Consider the following 271-nt stretch of genomic DNA (forward strand, 5'->3'; position numbering starts at 1 on the left):
AGACTTAGTGCCAAGGGCTAATCCTTTCCCAAAGGGATTTCTGTTCTCCAGCCTCATTTGCTGGCTTTGGACGGGGCCAGGCTGGCTGGGTGGCTGCCTGCGGGTGGGATTTTGAGGGCAGCAGGGCGTGCTCGTCCTGCTCTTGGCCGTGCACTGCTGCAGCACCCAAATCGCAGCCCCCTATGCCCAAGAGCGGAGAAGCAGGGCCATGGTTTGGCAGGACCCTGCTCACCCAGGAGCTGCTGAGGGGCTGCCCTTGTCCCCTTGTCCT

The sequence above is a fragment of the Apaloderma vittatum genome, unplaced genomic scaffold, assembly GCF_000703405.1.
Source record: "Apaloderma vittatum isolate BGI_N311 unplaced genomic scaffold, ASM70340v1 scaffold35465, whole genome shotgun sequence".
Taxonomy (NCBI): domain Eukaryota; kingdom Metazoa; phylum Chordata; class Aves; order Trogoniformes; family Trogonidae; genus Apaloderma; species Apaloderma vittatum.